Source organism: Tenrec ecaudatus, chromosome 8 (genome assembly GCF_050624435.1).
Source record: "Tenrec ecaudatus isolate mTenEca1 chromosome 8, mTenEca1.hap1, whole genome shotgun sequence".
NCBI classification, from domain to species: domain Eukaryota; kingdom Metazoa; phylum Chordata; class Mammalia; order Afrosoricida; family Tenrecidae; genus Tenrec; species Tenrec ecaudatus.
The window spans coordinates 51,922,199-51,928,890 of NC_134537.1; the positions used below are offsets into that span (position 1 = coordinate 51,922,199).

At 39.8% G+C, this 6,692-nt stretch overlaps 1 non-coding gene across 1 annotated transcript; it reads left to right on the forward strand.

Moving 5' to 3' along the window:
• The first annotated feature begins 501 nt into the window (after window positions 1-501).
• Window positions 502-633, forward strand: LOC142455802 (small nucleolar RNA SNORA16B/SNORA16A family). The gene has a single exon (XR_012785928.1). It is a non-coding gene; the product is annotated as a small nucleolar RNA SNORA16B/SNORA16A family (small nucleolar RNA).
• Window positions 634-6,692: the final 6,059 nt, after the last annotated feature.

Here is a 6,692-nt window from a genome sequence, read left to right on the forward strand (position 1 = left end):
AATGATTTAAAGAGTCCCTTGCTGAAAATGTATGTGTGTAGTGTATGTATGCATATATATACATACACATATATAATGCAATATATCATTTGATTTCTTAACTGTTGCTTTCATGAGCATTGATTGATTGTGGATCCATGTAAGATGAAATTCATTTACTTCATTCTTTTCTTTGTTTATCATTGTGTTACATAATGGTCCAGGTGTGACAATTTGGCTTTCTTTGCAGTTAGTAATAATCTGTACTAAGTGCTAACATTTTTGATCACCAAGTGCTTCAAAACCTCCTAACTTTAAGCAAGTAAGATTGTGTCATCTAAATATTATTAACAAGTCTTCCTCCAACCCTGCTGATGAGGTCTTCCTCATATATTCAAGTTTGTCTGCTAATTTGATCAACATACAACTGTAAATATAATTAAGATTATTAGCTACCAAGAAATGTGTATTATGAGATAATAAATGTCTACTACTATTTCAACACACTATAAAAACTGAAGTTGTGGCCCTTATTGAAGGTAAAGCTGCTTCCACATAGCTGCTGTAGTCAAAAAAGAGCCCACAGTATTTTTTCTTGACAGTCACCATTCGGTTTGCTGTAACCAATCTGCAACATTTAAGGAAAAGGCATTCCCTTATCATGTCAGCCATTATATTCAGAGTGAGTCCTTTATTAAAATTGTCATGTTTTCACACCTTCCTGACATGATTGCTGAAGAAAAATGTGTGCATGGGAAAGTGTGGTGAAGAAAGCTGATGATGCCCAGCTACCAAAAGATGTGGCATCTGGGGTCTTAAAGGCTTGAAGATAAACAAGAGGCCATCTAGCTGAGAAGCAACAAAGCCCACATGAAAGAAGCACATCAACTCGGCTGACCAAGAGATGTAGAAGAGACCAGTTATCAGACATCAAAGAGCTAAAAACCATATTAGTGGGTGCCCACCTTCCTGACACAACCACTGAAGACAAATGTGCGCATAAGCAAATGTGGTGAAGAAAACTAATGTTTCCAGGCTATCAAGAAAGCTAATGGTTCCCAGGTAATGGTTCCTGGCTAATGGTTCCCGGCTATGTCAAGATATAGCGTCTGCGGTCTTAAAGGCTTGAAATAAACAAGTGGCTATCTAGCTGAGAAGCAGCAAAGCCCACATGGAAGAAGCAAATGAGCCTGTCTGACCACAAGGCGCAGAAGGGACCAGTGATCAGACATCAAAGAGCTAAAAACCATATCAGTGTGTGCCCACCTCCCTGATACGATCAATGAAGACAAACGTGTGCATAAGCAAATGTGGTGAAGAAGGCTGATGGTACCCAGCTATCGAAGGATGTAGCATCTGGGGTCTTAAAGGCTCGAGAGATAAACAAGTGGTCATATAGTTTGGAGGCAACAAAGCCCACATGGAAGAAACACACCAGCCTGTGTAACCATGAGCTGTCAAAGGGATCAGGTATCAAGCATCAAGGAACAAAAAATTATATTGAAAATGTGGGTGAGTACAGAGTGGAGACTCAAAGCCCAATGCTAGTCAACTGGACACCCCTTGCTGAGGGGTTGTAGGGAGGAGATGAACCAGGCAGGGTGCAGGGTAGCCACGATGAAACATATAACTTTCCTCTAGTTCTTAAATACTTCTTCCCCACCACTATCATGATTCCAATTCTACCTTGAAAATCTGGCTAGACCAGAGGATGTACATTGGTACAGATAGCAACTGGAAACACAGATAATCCAGGACAGATGACTCCTCCAGGACCAATTATGAGAGTGGCAATGCCTGGAGGGTGGAGAGAATCTGAGGTAGAAAGGGGAAATCAATGTATAGCCTCCTCCCTGGGCGAGGGACTGCAGAGAAGAAGGCAGGGGGAGACATCGGACAGTGTAATATATGGCAAAACAATAATAATTTATGAATGATGAAGAGTTCATGAGGTGGCGGGGAGTGGGGAGGGAGGGGGAAAATGAGCAGCAGATATTAAGGGCTCAAGTAGAAGGCAAATATTTTGAGAATGATGATGTCAACAAATGTACATATGTTCTTGACAGGATGAATGTATGTATGAATTGAGATAAGAATCGAATGAGCCCCCAATAAAATTATTTTAAAAAATTGGCACGTTTCCTGAAGCCAGCAGCAATGCTGCTGCTGCTGGCTTGTATGTACAATAAGCACAAATAAGGCTAGGGAAAGTGACTGGCCTGAACCTTAATCAGGACTGAAGATGAAGCATACAGTAGGTGTCCTTAAAAATATTTTGCTTCCAGTTCACAATTGCAAGGAGTTGGAAACAACCCAAATCTCCATCAACAGATAAATGGATTAAAAAACTGTGGTACATAAATATAATGGAGTACTATGCGTTGCTAAAAAGCAGTGATGAACGCATGAAGCATATAGCTACATGGGAACAACTGAAGAAAATTATGCTAAGTGAAATAAGCCAACTGCAAAAGGACAAGTACAACATAAGTCCACTGAGGTAAGCTTTAAAAAATGCTAAAGGGGCACAGGGAAAAAACTACTGTATACAAATATTCCTGAAGTGAGGACCAGGTAGTATGGCAGGGGCCAGACCAAATCCAAGGGTACATATGTTAGCCAACTAAAAAGGAGGTGGAGAGGATAGAAATGTGTAGTGTGGAGAACAGGGCACTAATGCACCCAAGTGGAAGATATTGTTTATATCTCCACAGGGAAAGAGGGACCAGACTTCAACCCGGTGCTCCAAGATGTGAATGCAGTGTGCCAGCATGGCACAGGGAGCCAGTGGAGGGGTCTAAGGGCCCTGCCCCAATCCTAACTACATGGACAATGCCCTTCCCACCAAAAGAATCTACTTTAGAGGACAGCACTGAAGCTGCAGTTCGGGAAGAGGGACATGTCTGATCAGAGCACATGGGTGCATATGAATGGGCAGGAAAAGAGAGTGGACCACATCCTGGCCCACCAGGTCAGGAGAACAGTATGCCCGTTGTGAACAGCCAATGCACAGAGTGGACCATATGGCTGATCCACTATGAGACACGACGTCCCTCGCTGACCCATGGCCCCATGGGGGACAACACTGGAGACTGGATTGGCCCAGTCTGACCCCACCACATCTAGGCAAATCACTAAAGGCACGTGGCAGAACAATGGGGGGAGCAGAAAAGGAAGCTCCCAAGGGAGTGCAAAGGATAGATTTTGGGGTCAGACTTGGCTGGAGGACATGCCTAGAGGTCAAAAATCAGACCTTGATCTATTTACAGGTTTTTCTTTCTTTTTTATCGTTTTTCTTTTTTTATTAATTTATTCTTTTATGGGTCATTGGTTTTCTCTTTTGTTGTCATCGCTGTGTTCTCTTTTGTCACTTTGCTTTGCTATGCCTTGTTTTTTGGTGCATATTATTATCTCTGCAGCTCTATCTAGATAAGATAGGCTGGATGAACAGTCTGGAGGAGAAAACAACGGGACCGATGGTTCTGGGGTGATATGGGAGATGGGGAGGCAGGGGAAAAGTAGGTGGTGCTGACCAACCCAGGAACAAGGAAGCAACAAGTGATCCAAAATTAGTGTCAAGGAGATGTGAGAGGCCTGGAAGGGATTCAGCAAGGGTAATGTAACCAAGAGGAATTACTGAAACCCAAATGAAGGCTGAGCATGATAGTGGGACAAAAGGAAAGTAAAAGGAAATAGAGGAAAGAGCTAGGGGTTAAAGGGCATTTATAGAGGTTTAAATACAGGCATATACATATGTAAATATATTTATATAGGACGGTGGGGAAATACATCTATGTGCATATATTTATAGGTTTGTTATTAAGGCAGCAGATGTACATTAGCCCTCCACTAAAACACTTACTAAATGCAAGAACACTTTGTTCTATTAAGTTGACATTCCATGATGCACACCTACCCGACATCATCACTGAAGACGAATGTGTGCATAAGCATATGTGGTGAAGAAAGCTGATGGAGCCTGGCTATCAAAATATATAGCATCTGGGGTCTAAAGGCTTGCAGGTAACAAGCAGCCATCTAGCTCAGAAGCAACAAAGTCCACATGAAAGAAGCACACCAGACTGTGAACATGAGATGTCAAAGGGATCAGGTATCAGGCATCTAAGAACAAAAAAATTATATCATTGTAAATGAGGGTGAGTGCAGAGTGGAGACCCACTGCCCATCTGTAGGTCACGGGGAGGAAACCAGTAAGTCAGGGTGCAGGATAGCAATGACGAAACATGCAAATTTCCTCTAGCTCTTAAATGCTTCCTCCTGCCCACCACCCACTATCATTATCCCAATTCTACTTTGAAAATCTGGCTAGACAAGAGGATGTACACTGGTACACATAGGAACTGGAAACACAGGATCTAGGACAGATGATCCCTTCAGGACCAGTAGTGAGCACAGCCATACCAGGTGAGTGGAGGGATGGAGGGGTAGAAAGGGGGACCAATTACAAAGATCTACATATAGCCTCCTCCCTGGGAGATGGACAACAGAAAAGTGGACGAAAGACACATTGGACAGTATAGGATATGACAAACTAATAATAATTTTTAAATTTTGAAGGGTTAATGAGGGAGGGGGGAGCGGGGAGCAAGGTGGGGAAATGAACTGATATCAAGGGCTCAAGTAGAAAGCAAATATTTTGAGAATGATGATGCAACAAATGTGCCTGATACAATGAATGTATGTATGGTGGTTGTGATAAGAGTTGCATGATCCCCCAATAAAATGATTTAATAAAAAATATATTGTACCTGGCCTCCAACCTTAGCTACTGAGGACCAGTCAGGTCAGGTCAGGTAATCCTGGACTATTGGTGTTAAAAAGAAAAAAAACACTGAAGTTTAAAATGTTATAATATACAAATGGGACATATATATTGCTGAAGAAAAAAAATAGTCAATTTTGAAAAGTAATATGATTTCATGTAAACTTATACATTCACGTATAGTATAACCACAGAATTCTACTTGTAAATATGTACCTGAAGGAAATGAACACCTATGTTGACACAAATTGCTTTATGAAAATGTTCATAATAGCTTTATTCCAAGCTTTAGAACCAATATCAGTGTCCAATAAGAGAAGAATCATTAACTAAACTCTGGTGTATTCATACAATAATAAAAAGAAAAATGACTGTTCAGAGTAAAATGCCTCAAAACATTGACAAGCTTAAGATTCAGTTAATGTTGAATTCTGTAAGAAGCAAAACAGATCAACAGTGATTTAAAAAAATTTGCTAGCAATTTCAGATTTTTAAAACAGTGTTATATTTCTCCTTTTAAAATTAATGTTTGCTTAACTTACATGTAAGAAAATACTTTCATTATGAGTGTACAGTAGCATGTGTTTTAATAAATATTACAGTCATATAAACCTCACTACTCCTACAAAGAATTACAGTCTCAGAAACCCACAGAGGCCCCCACCTTACCCCATGTCAGTGTTTCAGTTTTGTTATGTTTGGGGTTATTAATTTTTTCTTTTCTTGAGAATGTTGCCTCAAAATTGTTAAGTTCACATCATATCTTTTTCCAAATAAAAAATTATCTTATTGGTTCTTTTATTTACTCAAAGGAAAATAGATTTGCCTGTCTGCAAATAGCCTTCCACCTTCTTGAGAAAGGTACAAATTAAGAGAGTACTTCTCAAAGGAAAGAAATAAACAAAAGGAACTTTTGGATTTCTTTAACGACTACTTGTCACTGGTATTGATGAGCGATGTAGAGCAAAAAGAGTCCATATTTGTTACTAGGACACACAGAGTCCTCCCCTTTGGAGTGAGCTCTGAGGTCCGCTCTAGTTCAACGGATCTTGTAATATCCCTTGGGACAAAACCGAAGATAATGATTTGACCAAAGGAGCATCTTAAAGTATAAATGAGCCTCTCTGTCTTCAAAGTGTCTCTCTCTAGTTGTCAACACTCATCCTCATAGTGTGTATTTGTCTTTCTTGGTATGTAAGCTAAACAAGCAGAAGAACAAGTTTATTTCACCACTATTTATCATTTTATTTTAAGTCAAGCTTATTAACCTATCTTTATTGTTCCACCGAAATACTATGGAGATGTGACATCTAACCCCACAAATGTCAAATCCAATACTGAAATGATCTTATGCTTACTAAGTTGCGTATTACACTCTTAGTTATAAACAAATTTCTACTCCCTTGATTTTGATATAAAATGAGGCAAAATCAAACAATTGAATCAGCAGCCTTTAATCCTTATTGGCTTCCTAAAGAAAATTCTACAAAAACTTGCCAAAATTTTATCCCTTAAATAAAAAGAACTTTTCTATAAATGGAAAATGTAGATCAATGGAAAATAGAGGAAGGGAATGAGGGGAAAAAATGAAACCCAAGAGAATTTGAGGGGTTAGAAGCTGAAATTCCCTCCTTTGTATACATAGCTGCCAGTTTCAATTAGCCTGAGACCATAAGATCTAGATATGTGGTATGCTAGTGGCTTGCATGAGGCAATATCACAGGTATAGCAAGTACCAATGAGGTCATCCACGGTGACCAGATTTCATTGGACTTTCCAGACTAAGATAGACTCAGGAAAAATCCCTAGCAATCTAATTTGGGAAAGCAGTCGGTGAAACTCCTACAAATTAAAACAAAACATTGTCCAATCTAATGGGGAGGGATGTGTCCCTTATATTAGAAGACACTCAAAGTACACTATAACTTCA